The sequence below is a fragment of the Pipistrellus kuhlii genome, unplaced genomic scaffold (genome assembly GCF_014108245.1).
Source record: "Pipistrellus kuhlii isolate mPipKuh1 unplaced genomic scaffold, mPipKuh1.p scaffold_m20_p_3, whole genome shotgun sequence".
NCBI lineage: Eukaryota > Metazoa > Chordata > Mammalia > Chiroptera > Vespertilionidae > Pipistrellus > Pipistrellus kuhlii.
In genome coordinates, this window is record NW_023425529.1 from 16472696 (window position 1) to 16487806 (window position 15111).

Sequence of the window (15111 nt, forward strand, 5' to 3'; positions counted from 1 at the left end):
CACCTCCCACTGGGGCCCCAGGTTCCCTCTCTACTGGCAGCCCCCCTCCCGCCACCACCACCGCCACTCCCAAGTGCTGACGGCAGCAGCCCCGCTTGCATAACTGATGGTGCCAAGTGATTGGGACCAGCATCAGGCACCTGCAGCAGGTGCAAGCAGCTGCTTCGACGCTGACTGTGGGTAGGAGTGGGGCTGACACTGGCAGTGGGTGTGAACAGCAGCTCTGGCGCCGGCAGTGGGTGAAAGAGGTGACTGCTGGCCCTGATTGGCCCTCAGGATTAGGGAGAGGTGGAGAAGCCCTGAGGGGCGATTGGGGCCAGTTCTGGGTGCCAGCAGTGGGTATGAGTGAGGCCGGCACCAGTGCCAGCAGCAAGTGTGAGCACCGGGTGGGACCATTGTGCCCAGGAACAAAGAATTTTTAGTAACCGCCAGAGGCTTACCCTGATGACCTTGGTCTGGCGCCCCTGCTCACTTGTTCCACCATCCTGCCGCAGCTGATGCCCACCATGTTCCACACACTTGCCCTGGTAGTCAGTGCACATCATAGTGAAGGATTGTTCGGTTGTTCCACCATTCAGTCTATTTGCATATTAGGGTTTTATATATATATTGTAGATAGCCAAGTGTGGACGAAAGGGGCCACATGCTAACCTGCCATCTCAGGGAAGGCCTACATATCATTCTTGCAAACTCAGAGACCTAACGTAACCATAAAGGATGGCCTGAAATTAAACTTTAACTAAAAGCAGTTATGGTGAGTAGTTACGTCCTAGGTTGGTATTGTCACTGACAAGGTCAACTTTACCTTAACTGAGCGTTTTTTTTTTGTTTGTTTGTTTTTAAAATATATTTTATTGATTGTTTACAGAAAGGAAGGAAGAAAGAGGAATAGAGAGTTAAAACATCGATGACAGGGAAACATTGATCAGCTGCATCTTGCACACCCCCTACACAGCCAAGGTACATGCCCTTGACCAGAATTGAATCGGGACCTCTCAGTCCGCAGGCATACTCTCTATCCACTGAGACAAACTGGTTTTGGCTGTATCTGTCTTTTTGCATCTATAATAATATATCCTTGAAATGTCTGGATAACTTGTGACTTCCCTTTTTCTGGATCCCTTGGGTCACAATCTAATGTGCTTGGGCACCAGGACAGATCCCACAAATTCCTTCATTGTTATCATGTTAATTGTTGACTGTTGGTTATCCTACACATATATAAGTATGTGTCTATCATTTTACTTTTTATTCAATCCAAGAGGTTCCCCATATCCCTTTATTCTTTCTCTCACCTCTAATCTATTACCAATGGATTTCATGTAACCCTCCTACCTATGTATCCTCCTTTGATTGCAATGTATAAAAAGATGAAAACACGCCATTCTTTGAAGCACTATCCCAATCCATTGAGATACTGCTTCCTGGCAATTGTCAACAGTTTGGCTCAAATAAACTCACAAACAGTTTGAATGTTTTTAGGTTAACAAGAAATGTGGAAGCAACCCAAGTGCCCACCAATACATGAGTGGATAAAGGAGAGATGGTACATATATACAATGGAATCTAGATATATTAAAGATTAAGTGACCAACCATCCAATCGATCAACTGGCTGGTACATATTATGTGCATTGACAATTTAAAAATAACTGTTGACTTGTGCATGTGATACATATGAAGCTCTCGTTGGCACCATCTAGACAGTGGAATATTCCTACCTGAATCAGTTTTTGGACATGGTCAGTTATATGTTGCTTTCTTTTGAGTTTGAAGAGTGTGTGACATTAAAGTTAAAGTTGTAAATACTTCATCACAAAGGAAATTAGTCAAGCACTCTGAGAGTGTTTTTATTCTTCATGTGGTATACAGGGAGATATTAGAATAAGTTTAATCAATTTATCAGTCATTGTGTTTACTAAATTTTAAAAAATATATTTTTATTGATTTTTTACAGAGAGAAAGAGAGATGGATAGAGAATTAGAAACATCCATGAGAGAGAACCATCGATCAGCTGTCTCTTGCACACCCCCTACTGGGGATGTGCCCCCCAACCAAGGTACATGCCCTTGACAGGAATCAAACCCGGGACCTTTCAGTCCGCAGGCCGACAATCTATCCACTGAGCCAAACTGGTTTTGGCTCAGTGTTGTTTTTATACCATTTTTTGTTGTTGTTTTTATATCATGTCTTTGTTGTTATATCCAACCACAATAGCTTTCTATCCATTCCCCCTGAAATCTTATTTGAGTTATTTGATATTAGAGGTCTAGTGCACAAAATTCATGCATAAGGTGGTGATGGTGGGGGAGTCCCTTCAGCCTGGCCAGCATTCTCTCACAATCCGGGATTCCTCCATAAATGTCTGACTGCTCTGTGGGATCAGGCCTAAACAGGCAGTTGGACATCCCTCTAGCAACCTGGGACTTCTGGCTCCTAACCACTCACCTGCCTGCCTGTCTGATCACCTGCCTACCTGATGCTCCTAACTGCTTGCTTGCCTCCCTGATCACCCCTATCCACTTCTGCTTGACTGCCTGATCACTACTAACTGCTCACTTGCCTGCCTGATTGCTCCTAACTACTTGTCTGTTTGCCTGATCACTTCTAACCACTCTGCCTGCCTTCCTGGTCTCTAACTGCTTGCCTGCCTGACTGATTGTCCCTACCTGCTCACCTGCTTGCCTTCATGATTGTCCCTAACCACTCTGCATGCCCCCTAACTGCTCACCTGCCTGTCTGATTGCCCCTAACCACTCACCTGCTTGCATGATCACCCCTAACAGCCTCTACCTGCCTTTTTAATTGCCCCTAACCATTTTGCCCACCAGCTTGATTGCCCCTAACCACTCACCTGCCTGCCTGATTGCCCCTAACCCCTCTGCCTGCCTGCCTGATCACCCCTAACTGCCTCTGTCTTGGCCCCACTGCAGTGGCTTCATCTGGAAGGACGTCCAAAATGATGTCCAGAAGGTCATTTGGCTGTCTGGTGTAATTAGCATATTATGATTTTATTATTATAGATATGTTATACATTGTGTTTGGGTACCAACAGTCTAGTCTTAATTTCCTTCCCAGGGAACCATTGTTCTTTCTGGCTGGTGATATCCCTGATGAATTTATTAAAAAATTCCTATTGTTAACCAATCTCTCTGACCCAAATTGAGATTCAAGTCTCAATAGCTTTTTTTTTTTTTTTTTCATGGACAATTGGTGGTTACTTTCCTTATATTTGTATAAGCAAATAGTTTATGATGGTTAATTTTTGAACTTAAAAGGAGTTATCTCTTATGCTAATGATGCCATCAAATAAAACTTCCAGAGACCCTTTAGCATCTACTCTCTAGATAAAATAATGCTAAATATTAAATAAAAAATGGTTCCATTGAACTATTATTATCTTTCCATGTAGTCTTCATTTAACATTTAAATGTCAATAAACCCCCACATTTTTTTTCCTTTAACTTCATATTAATATTTTGGGTCATTAAATTAATCTTAAAGTTTCAAGTATTGTTTTTAAATGGAAAGGAAAATATTCATATTGTTTTTAAAAAATATTTTACTTATGCTTATTAAAATGGAGTTCCCCCTTCCTGATATTTATCTGTACAAGGACACAGACTTTGTATTATTATGAAAAAGAATAATAATATTGAGCAAAGTTCCTCATAAACAGGAAAGGGTTTTTATGGAGGAAAAAAATGTGTGGGAGTCCTGTTTGTATCAAAATAGGATGTGAAGAAGGAACTATGCTGAGACTAGTAGGAGGTACTAGTCTCAAATAATGATAACAAATACTTTGATACTCTCAGAAAAGTGCTGTGTGCTGTCTTGGAGATGCTTTGGAGAGACCACACTGTGAACTGAGGCCAGTTGCCACTTGTATCAGGCTTGGGACCATCTGTTGGGAATGACAATGCAAGCTGAAACTGGTTACCATTTTTGCTAGGCTTAGAGACACTGAGCAAGAGCTACCAATCATGCAGAGGCCAGCCACTGCTTGTTTGGGGTTCGTGGACCTTTGAGAAATTTTTGGGAAAGTCTGTAGATAGGCTGCTTTTAGGTAGGCTACTTTTGTGGAGGAGTTGTTGGAATAGGCTTCATTCTAGAGTGTGAGTTTGGTGAAGCAGGGTCTCAGGGTGTCATCAGGGAGGATTGAATGGTATCAGAAAGGCTCTGGTGTCAGCCAGATCTGTTCTTCAAGTGTGTTTTGGGTGGTGCTCTGGTATGGTCTATAGATAGCCAGTGGATATGTAGGTTCTGGAGCTTCTTGGGACAAGCTCTGTTTTAGACCAAGGTCAACTTGTGCTAGACTTGAGTTACCTTGATCCTAGGCCTTGCCTTTAACAACTTTGAATATTTTGTGTCATGTTAATAGAGAGCAATAATTACTGATTAGCCAGGTTAACAGAGAGCACCGATTTGGCATCTGCCTGTGCCATGCTAGCAAGAAAGGTGTGGTGAGGTCGTTAGTCTCTGGCCTGAAGCTGGTCCAGAGGCCTAATGACCTCGCTGCTACTGAAGCAGCTGTGGGTCACGCCTGGAGAGAGGTCCAGAGAGAGAGAGGCGGGTCCTGATCAGCAGCTGCCCTGTAGGCTGTGGATCAGCCCAAAGATAGGCCCAGAGAGAGAGGCAGGGCTTGATCTGCAGCAGCTGTGGAGGCTGCGGATCAGGCCCAGAGAGAGGCCTGTAGACACTGACTGGCATAGCAACTGACCAATCAAAACCAAATCTGGGTGAACTGTGAGGAGCCAATGGCTGCCTAGGAGGTGGAGTTCTTAACCCTGTCTGGCATAGAAACTAACCAGTCAGAACCTAATTTGGGTAAACTGCGAAGGCAGAACCTAAAGTTGGGGCTGATGAAGGATTTTAAGGGCAACAGCTATTTGGTGTAAAATGTAAGAAAGCGATTCAATTTTTTAATAACCAGTTTGGCAGTATAGTGCATATGGCTGGCTATCAGTCCAGATATAGGGATTATGTATTTTTGTCTGCCAAGAGCATCTCCTCCTGCTGAAAAAGGCTCCCCTGCATTTAAGCAATCCTATCCTATATAATCTATCTATACTAATAAGAGGGTAATATACTAATTAGATCGGGTTGACCAGCCATCTTCCGAATATCCAATTTCCTTCCAGACAAAGCCATGTGGTGGGAGCTGAGGCAGAGGCAATTGGGGTGAACTTGCCAGCAGGGGAGGGCAGTGGGGCAATCAGGCCTGCAGGGGAGGGCAGTTGGAGGTGATCAGGCAGGCAGGCAGGCAGGCAGAGATGGTTAAGTGCAATCAGGCAGGCAGGCAGAAGTAGTTAGGGGTGATCAGGCAGGCAGGGAGGCAGAGGGTTTAGGAGCCAGTGGTCCCAGATTGTGAGAGGTTTATTCCTGATTGGGGAGGCTGCAGGCTGGGCTGAGGGAACCCTCTCCCCCATGCATGAATTTTATGCACTGGGCCTCTAGTCCTAATAATAACTGATTCAGGCAAGATAATAATGGATACTAACACTAGTAAGGGAGGCATGATGGAGTGAACTGATTAGTAAATCCTATCCCCCCAAAGAATCTATAAACTAACTATAATAGTTAAAAAACACTATTTCAGAACTCTGGAAATTAACCAAAGGCAATCCTGGAAATTAACCAAAGTTCAATCCCCTGTAGGAGGTGCATGGGAGGCAACCGATGGATGTTTCTATCTCTCTCTCCCTTTCCCTTTCTCTCTTTCTAAAAATCAATAAAAACGTTGTTAAAAAACATTGAGTTTCTGGTACTTGAAAGGAGAAGTCATTATAAAAGCTGAGGTTGTTTTTCCCTTGTTACTTCCTTATCATGTTTGGATATGGTACCATAAAGGAAGTTAAAGAATCTTCCAGGTCACTATCACAGAATAAGGGGAACTATAAACTTCCACACTATATTTTAAAAGAGATTCATATTTTGCATTAAGAGATTTATATGGATTTTACTTAAGAGATAAAATGTCACCAGATTTGTTAACATTAGCATGCATATTACAACATATGTTAAAGGGACCAAAGAGAAATTAGGTTGCTCAAAACTGGATGTTCAATGAATGTTTTTCTGATGTCTACATAAACCTGGATAAACATGCTTTAAAATATCCTATAATCTATGGATATATATAAACTAGAGGCCTGGTGCACAAAATTCATGCAATGTGGTTGTGTGTCCCTCAGCCCAGCCTGCACCCTCTCACAATCCGGGACTGCTGGCTCCCAACCTCTTGCCTGCCTGCCAGCCTGATCACCCCCTAACCACTCCCCTGCCAGCCTGATCAACTCCTAACTGCTCCTCTGCCAGCCTGGTCACTCCTAACTGCCTTCCCCTGCAGTCCTTGTCACCCCTAACTGCCCTCCCCTGCAGGCCCAGTTACCATTATCTTGTGGTAGCCATCTTTGACTACATGGGGGTGACGATCTTGTATGAGAGTGTGAGGGTTAATTTGCATATTACTTCTTTATTATATAGGATGAAGTCCCAGAAAATTAGCTTTTTAGTATCTATGTATATAATAATATGTTGTGTCCCTCCCTCCATCTGACTGGTCGCTATGATGTTAATAATAATGTGAAAGAAAAATTAGTTCTCAGATGAGTTTGGAAAACATTGATTTAAATGATTTAAAACATTTGGTAGAAAACCAGAAGTGGCTTCTTAGCTCACTTTGATTGTTCTATTGGTCCTATATGTCTTACCAGCTTATTTGGAAAGAAATTTCTCCTCAATGTTTGATATATTAATAATTAAAGCTCATATCTTATAAGCCTCTGTCTCCCTGATTATAGGGATAGGTCTAAGGAAAAGCCAACAAGGTACTACATACGATACTTCCATGTGGAGTAGGCTGATTAATAAAAATGAAGCTATCATACATCTTAACTATTAAAATATGAAGTAGAGTTCCATATTTAGGGAACATATTGAGCAATAAGAGGAGGGAGATGGTGTGCATTCCTATTAAAACCCCCTCAAATAATGGTGGAAATTCTGAAAAGTACCATAAATTTTCCTTTATGACTTACTAGAGTATTAGTAAGGAAATATTTTAACAATTGACTGTATCATACACAACTTTGGTAAAATATATTTAAATATAGGTAAAGACTCTATATTACATATTACTTTAAAAATATGTACATAAAGATTTATGTTAATTATTATATATGTGGGGTTTCTAGACGTGTATACTATAATTGTTATTTTTAAAATTTATTTATTTATTTATTTATTTTACAGAGAGGAAGAGAAAGGGATAGCTAGAAACATTGATGAGAGAGAATCACCAATCAGCTGCCTCTTGCACACCCCCAACTGGGGATGTGCCCGCAACCATGGTACATGCCCTTGACCGGAATCAAACCCGGGACCCTTCAGCCTGCAGGCCGATGCTCTACCCATTGAGCCAAACCGGTTTTGGCCTATAATTGGATATATAAGTATAATATATATGTATATATGTGTATATATATGTGTATATATATGTATATATACACATCTTACCTAATAATAGACAAACATGTAAATTGATTGTGCCTCAATTATGCCCAAAGCCAATCAGGAGTGAGTATGCAAATCAATACAACAAAGATGGAGGATTAATTTGCATATGCAGGAGCGGAGAGGCTGGGAGGGTTGGGACGCCTGTATGAGGGGGAGGGAGGGTGGTGGAGGGAGCTATAGGAGCGGTGCTCTAGCTGGGAGCAAGGACTTGCGGGCTCCTGGGAGGCTCGGAGTGAAGCCAGGGGAAGGAAGGCCTATTCTTGCATGAATATTGTGCAATGGGCCTCTAATATACATATACATATACATATACATATACATATACATATACATATACATATACATATACATATACACATACATATACATATACACATACACATAAATATACATATACATAACATATACATATACATATACATATACTTGCACACATATGTATATAGTTCCTAATATTGGGGACATAGTACATGGCATATAACTGGGTATTTAATATACATACAATACTTGACAAAGAGTAAGTGCTCAATAAATTTTGTGGAATTGACAAGAGGTGTGAAAGAAATGGAAAGTCAGACAGATATGTATGTATAAGATAGTTGCTTTGAAGCCCAAAATGCCAGGAAAAGCTGTATGCAATATTTGAATACCAAGAAAGAATTAAAAATCAATTTGCATGTAACACTGATGCAAATTGAACAAGTTAATAGACTTGAAGCTTAGTGTTGAATTTCTACAAGTCTTATCACTGTAACTCTTGTTTGAGTTACTATAACTTTTACTTAGGTGTATATGAAATGTGAATAAGTGATTTTTAGCAAAATATAAACTTCCATTTTAATCTATACTAATAAAAGGGTAATATGCTAATTAGGGTGGACATCCTCCAGATGACCTTCCAGACATCTTTCTGGACAAAGCCACAGCTACTGTGGGGGCCGAGGCTCAGGCAGCCGTGAGTGACTGCGAAGGGCCCAGGCTTAGGTCGGCAGTGGCAGCAGCAGCAGAGTAATGGGCGCAATGCCTTCCCCTGATCCACCAAGTTGCCTCCCACAGAGGGAGGCGAGACTGTGACTTAGGCCAGGGGCCGAGGCAGAGGTTGTTAAGGGTGATCAGGACTGCAGGGGAGCAAGTTAGGGTCAATCAGGCTGGCAGGGGAGCAAGTTAGATTCAATCAGGCTGGCAGGGGGTCAATTTAGGTGTGATCAGGCTGGCAGAAGGCAAGATAGGGCCAATCAGGCTGGCAGGGGGGTAAGTTAGGGGCGGCCAGGCCAGCAGGCAGAGGCAGTTAGGGGTGATCAGGCAGGCAGGCAGAGGAGTTAGGGGAGATCAGACAGGCATGCAGGCAGGCAGAGGGGTTAGAGGTGATGAGGCAGGCAGGCAGGTGAGTGGTTTAGAGCCAGCAGTCCCAGATTTGCAAGAGGGATATCTGATTGCTGAACAACTTTAGTGAACAACTGGTTGGTATGACACACACTGACTAACAGAGGGCAGACGCTCAATGCAGCAGCTTCCCCTTGGTAGTCAGTGCACTCCCACAGCCAACCTCCACTGGCTGGCCAACCTCTCATGGTACCTCCCCATGCTGGCCAGTCCCTGTTGGCCTGATCGCCAGCCAGGCCAAGGGACCCCACCTGTGCACAAATTTGTGCAGTGGGCCTCTAGTAGTTACATAGAAAAGACATAATTTATGCATTTATTTCAGCTTCTGTTTTACCATCCAAAGGAATGAGGAAGTGAGCCATTGAGTCTTTTTTCCCTTACCAGTTGTTGCTGTGGATTTTTTGTCCATGACCAGAATTACAGTGACAAAAAGCAATTAAAGAACCAATGAGAATCATTGCAGAAGTAACCAAATATTATTAACAAATCCTTCAATAATCACTAACTTTCCCTTTCTAAAATTTTTTTGTTTTGATTTAATAATAATAATAATAATAATAAAAATAAAATTATTATTCAACTCAAACCATAAAAATATGTATTATATAAAAACTAGAGGCCCATTGCATGAAGATTCATGCAATAGGCCTTCCTCCCCCTGGCTGCCGGCACCGGTTTTCCTCCAGCACCCAGGACCTAGGCCTTTGCTCTGGCTGCAGCAGAGAAGTCAAGCCTCTTCAGTCTTCAGTCTTCAGTAATCTTCAGTTTTCAGTCTTAAGTCTTCAGCCTTCCCTCCACGCCTGCATATGCAAATTAACCCACCATATTTATTGTGTTGATTTGCATACTCACTCCTGATTGGCTGGTAGGTGTCACAGAGGTACGGTCAATTTGCATCTTTCTCTTTTATTAGTGTAGATTAAAAATTATCAAATAAAAAGACATCACATTATATTTATGCAATTCTAAAAAAGTCAGAAAACCCACTAAGAAATTTAGTCAAGAACAAGAAGTTAAGACAAGTTTAAATCAGCAATATTCATTTTAATTTACCCCCTCCCCCCCGAGAGTTTTATATACAACTTTTAGTAGTCATATTCATCAATTTAATTTTTAAAAATTCAGCAGCAGTCTTTGGAATAGTAGGAGAAAAAGGACTGTATTGTGATCTTCAGTGAACCAGGTAAATTCTTGCCCCATGCAATAGTTTAAGTCTTCAGATATCTTAAAAGGCTGACTTAAAGCCATACATAGAAAAATTGTTATATTCCTCTTCACACACACATGCTTGGAAGAATTACATTATTATATTACCCACAGACTTTCACTCTTATGGATTACAAAATATAATACTTTCCTGAACAGAAATCTTAAATGCAACAATTTTCAAACTTCAGTGTACATAAGTATTATTTCTATTCCAAAGAACTACAGTGATGTCCAGAAATGCTATTTTTAAAAACACCCCCACATGATTCTGAAGCATTATTCATCAGTGATTACTCTTTAAGGAAAAAGTAGTTTTAAACATTATTTATTATACCAGAATAATATTCATGTGTTTGATATTATAAATCAAAAATACATTCATAGTCCTTCTCAGTTTACAATAGTGTTAGAATGTTTACATGTTTCTTTATACGTATACACATATGATTTTATAGGTGGATTTAATTATATTCAATAACATGAGCACATAGGTGGAATAATATTATTGCATTTTCATGAATGGGTTTTCCTTTTTAGTTTTTCCATATTACCCACTTCCTGACTGATTGCTATTTACTTTGTTTCCAATGTTTGCTACTACTAACAGTAATGCAAAAAATAATCCTTTATATATGTTCTTATATACTAATGTCTTTATCTGTATGGAAAAAATCCTCAGTGGTAGAATTGTTGGGTCAAGAGATCTGTGAAGCATTTAAAAAATTTTAAAACAGAAGTTTCCATTTCTAAAGACTATCACACTTCTTATTTCCAAAAGCAATGTTTGAAATGATAATTTCCTTGTATTCTACCAGCAATAAACATCGGTGCTTTTAAATTTTTGTTGGTCTGATTTATATAAACTGGCATATCATCATTAGTTATAATTAGAATTACTAGTGAACTTAAGCATTTAAAAATTTCTATTTGTTATTTGAAATTCATTTTGAGTTGTCTTTTCATAACTTTCCCAATTATCCACTAGATATTGTCTTTGTCATAACAATTGATGAGATATGTATGTGTGTATAAAGTTTACATGCATGATTTTACCTTTTTCATGGAATATGCAAGTTATAGGTACTCTATGTGTCTACATATATTAACACTTTACATTTATACTTACTTTTAAGAGTTCTAATTTTTATCCTTTGACTCAGTCTGTATTTCTTATATGTCATAATATTCTAAAAAAACCCCTCCTTACTTTAGAAAGACTAGAAAATGTATCTACTAACTCATTTCACCATTTTTTCTTTTTGATGTATAACTTAGCAAATTTCTTGCCTTATTCATTCTTTTTTCTTGTTATACTTTTCTCATGAGAGCAAATTATAAAATGCAAATCTGATTGTTTCTTGCCCAGCTTAATCTTCCACACCCTCCCCCCCCTCCAAGAGTCACTAAAATAAAATATAAACATGAAATGTAGCAGATAAGACCATTCATTATAGGGCTCTATGCAGCCTTTTCATCTTAGGTTTTGCATCACTTTGCCTCTCTTCACAGACCTACCCATATCCCTACCTATTTCATTAAACAATATTGCCTTTGTCAATAGTGTCCTTAATTTTTGTACTTTCAGCTCTCAGGATACAATTCGTCATCATAAATATTGTATGTTCAATATATGTTTTTGAATGAAAAACTTGTTTCCCAAAGGTGTGCTTCTCTTTTATGCCTCCATATTTTGTACATGCTATGTCCTTTCCTAAAAAGGTCTATTTTTCAGTCATCTCCTGTTTTACTTATTAAACATTATATCTTCTTCATAATCTCTCTAAACTTTCTATACTCCTATAGTATTGCATTATACAACCATAAGTATGTCTTATTTCTTTCCTGAAATTACCCCCATATATCTTTAAAAGATCTATTCATATTTATTTACCTAGTTTCTCCTTAGCTCCTTTATATACCATTGTTATGGCCTAGAGTATATAGGGTTTCCCAAAACACTATGTACACATTTAATAACTGATAGTTCAATTGATGTTTCCTTTCAGATTTAACCCATTGGAATGAATATTTATGCAAAACGTGTATACATTTTTTCGAAAACCCTTATTTGTAACTGAAAGGTGAAGTCATAGTAATAAAAACCTATTATATATTCTCTGTATGAACATACACACATAAACATATATACTTGTATATAAAATATGTGTCTATACATTCTTTTCAGTACCAGAGGAGCTCTTGATTTTCCAGAGGAATGTACTTGTTTAGAATGATGATGAGTATATTTTCCTCATGCTCCTCACTGGGTTGTAATTCTCGTTTTCTTTTTCAGTATTTCAGAATGGTCCCCTAGGAAGAGATTTGGATATGGAAATTAGTCTAGCAGCATTTAAACCGTCTGACTCATTGGGATTTTCTGAATGGAAGAAAATAATTACTGGGAAATAAATCAGACCTCCCCTCAAATTCATTAGAAGCTCTTTGAACATTTAAGAACATGAACTACAATAAGGAAGGAGACAAGTGTTATATAGGGGCGCAGAAAGTCTTTTCCACACCTTAAACATTATGTTCCTTACATAGTTGCAGCAAATACCAAACCCCTTGTACTGAAGAAGTGAGGCAGGCCCTTGTCAGAAGGTAAGAACTATTGAGAAGGCATTGAGCCTTCATGAAGGAAGAAGGTATTGGGATACTTTCCCCCAAACCAGCAGAACCATGCTTCCCAGAGGCAGATTTAGTGCACTGGTGCTAAATAGAAGTCAGAGGACAAACAAAGAAGCATTATGTGATGGGAAATAAGGCTAGTGCTGTGAATAGCGGTGGCCTCTGCTGGGATAAGGTATAGAAAGTCCAAGCTTTTATGATTTTAGAAAAAAATATGATAGATATAAAGTTAGAGAAAGGAAAGTAGCAGGAGTTTTAATGGAAGAAACTACAGAAGAGATATATGAAAGGTTAAGCTACTTTTTAGAAGATTAATTTCTGTTTTAATAAAATGAGGTCCAGGTCATAATATTCTGCTTCATGGTTCTTTTTTTTTTTTTTTAAATATATTTTATTGATTTTTTTTTTTTACAGAGAAGAAGGGGGAAGGATAGAGAGTTAGAAACATCGATGAAAGAGAGAGACAATGATCAGCTGCCTCCTGCACACCCCCCACTGGGGATGTGCCCGCAACCAAGGTACATGCCCCTGACCGGAATCGAACCTGAGACCTTTCAGTCTGCAGGCCAATGCTCTATCCACTGAGCCAAACCGGTTTTGGCTGCTTCATGGGTCTTTGTACCATAATATAGATCTCTTAGCCAGAGGTGTCCCCAGGATTGTAATTTTTCATGCTCTCTAAGAATAATTTTCAGTTCAATTCTATCTTCTTCCTTACATGCATTGTAAGTTTCCTACTAATACATGTTGGTGATTCCTTCCACTGCTATGCAAAGTAGATTGTCTCAGCCTCAATTGCAGCTACTGGTCCGAAACCCTGGGCTATTGACCCTTAAAGAACCACACACCTTAGGAGTGCAGCATGTCCACATCATCTGCTTTCAGGCCAGAATTCATCTCCCGGTATTGAATTTGGTAGTTACAATTCTGTCTTGAAGAAACTGACAATAGACATCTTAAGTTATAAATCAGCAGAAAATAACAAAAGTTTCCCTCCTCTGTGCGCTTTTTCCTAGCAGAGCAAACATACCCAATCTTCATTCAGACCCTTGTGTTATTTCCATCTCATTCTGAACAACCTAGTTTCTTGCCCACAAGGCAGCCAGAAGCTTTTTCGAATCCATTGGAGCATTCCCTAAAACATTGCTGAAATTTATCTTGTCTTTATTCTTTTTATTTTTTTATTTTTTTATTTATTTTTTATTATGTATGAGACCAAGCGTCCCTGGCTGCTACAGTAGTCTAGCAGACAGGTATAGTTAAGAAACAACTTTATTTTGAGCAGGGGGAACGACAACACAGCACTTAACAGCTATATTGTAGTCTAAATCCTGCTTTTCTTGTCTTTATTCTTACTATAAAGTCTTTTTCATCTTTCATCCCAAGTAATTAAAAATGCTATTCTTCTCAGTAATGTGATCCTTCTATTCCTCATACATCCTGTTGCCCTGAACATTCTTAAAAGGCTAATTCACTATTTCACTCTTCTATTTTCTTAAAAGGCTGATTCACTATTTCACTCTGTAATACTATTCTTCTTCTTACCACAGAATACAGAACTTTCTGATTTCCTTCCTTTCCTCTAGCCTTATCAGTAGCTTCTCTCCTTGAGCTCAAGTTTTATTCCCTCTCCCCAAAAAACAAACGTGGCATCCTTTAAGCTTTTCTACACTTGTACATAGTTTTACCTTCCCCTATAAATGCACCTTACCCACTTATTTGAACTCTTATCTTCAAAATTTATCTCAAACACCTCATAGAAGCCTCTGATTCTCCCCTTTCCCTTCCAGTTAATTATTCTCTTCTCTGTGGCACTTTTCCTTTAAACACTACCCTGCAATTTATTTGTTTACATATATACCTCTTCCATTAGATTTGAAATCCCATGAAGACAAAAAACAAAACAAAACAAAAAACAAAACCCTTGGTTACCAGTATAAGTATCATAAGATCATAGGCACATTGCTTGACAGAACAGCAAAATCAGTAATAAGTATATAGCAAAAGCAAATAAATCTTTGGTCCCCCCCCAAAAAAAAATAAAAGAGTTCATGTTTGACTAGGTAAGCATATTTATTCTAAACTAGCAATTCTATAATGTCCCAGTTAAATATATAGATAAAGTACAGGACTTATCAAAACAACCTAAGCCCTTTTTCTTTTCTGAAATCTTGTTCTCCCTTTTTGAGAAACTGCTTAAGCATCTTGTAGGCTCATCTTTCTGGCTATATGATTCTTGAACCTAATATCTTTATATGTTGTTGTTTTTTTAATCTCAAGAATGTTCTTATCCCATAAAACATTGGAAAGACCATAATTTAGCTCAGACCTGCACGTTGTTGTAGCTGTCTTTCCTTCTGAGATCGCAAGAAG

General features: G+C 39.2%; 1 protein-coding gene and 1 non-coding gene across 4 annotated transcripts in view; both read right to left on the bottom strand.

The window, feature by feature from the left end:
- Positions 1–9924: 9924 nt before the first annotated feature.
- LOC118729297 (scavenger receptor cysteine-rich type 1 protein M130) overlaps positions 9925–15111 on the bottom strand; it is a 116035-nt gene continuing 110848 nt past the window's right edge. Inside the window, exons 16-17 of one of the 3 annotated variants that reach the window (XR_006742781.1) lie at positions 12370–12420; positions 9925–10134 (exon numbers count right to left, since the gene is read on the bottom strand). The gene's annotated coding sequence lies outside the window, so the exon portion shown is untranslated. Of the gene's footprint in view, positions 10135–12155; positions 12421–15111 lie in introns of those variants that run through there. The other 2 variants (XM_045587712.1, XM_045587713.1) reach the window with 2 other exon arrangements.
- Positions 13944–14075, bottom strand: LOC118731025. The gene has a single exon (XR_004991728.1). It is a non-coding gene; the product is annotated as a small nucleolar RNA SNORA63 (small nucleolar RNA).